Raw genomic sequence first — 221 nt, 5'->3', positions numbered from 1 at the left:
AGCCCGCCGTGGCCCCACCGCGCCTCCTTCCTACCCCCGCGGAGGGCCCTGGACGCGGGTCGGCGGGCAGGGGGCACTTGGGCAGTCGGGCGCCCCGTCTGGGCGCACAGGTGCCTCAGCGGTCTGGCGGGTTTGTTTACAAACAATGGGGTGCGGACTCGGCAGCGCCCCCTGGCGGCCAGTGCGGCCCCGGGGAAGAGAGGCGACCCCGCGTTGCCCCA

At 75.1% G+C, this 221-nt stretch overlaps 1 protein-coding gene across 1 annotated transcript in view; it reads left to right on the top strand.

The window, feature by feature from the left end:
• Nucleotides 1–221, top strand: part of BBC3 (BCL2 binding component 3) — a 9,117-nt gene that overhangs the window by 1,337 nt on the left and 7,559 nt on the right. The gene's annotated exons all lie outside the window — the stretch shown is intronic.

The sequence above is a fragment of the Tupaia chinensis genome, unplaced genomic scaffold (genome assembly GCF_000334495.1).
Source record: "Tupaia chinensis unplaced genomic scaffold, TupChi_1.0 Scaffold000067_1, whole genome shotgun sequence".
Classification (NCBI taxonomy): Eukaryota; Metazoa; Chordata; class Mammalia; order Scandentia; family Tupaiidae; genus Tupaia; species Tupaia belangeri.
This window is presented reverse-complemented; position numbering and strand designations above follow the sequence as displayed.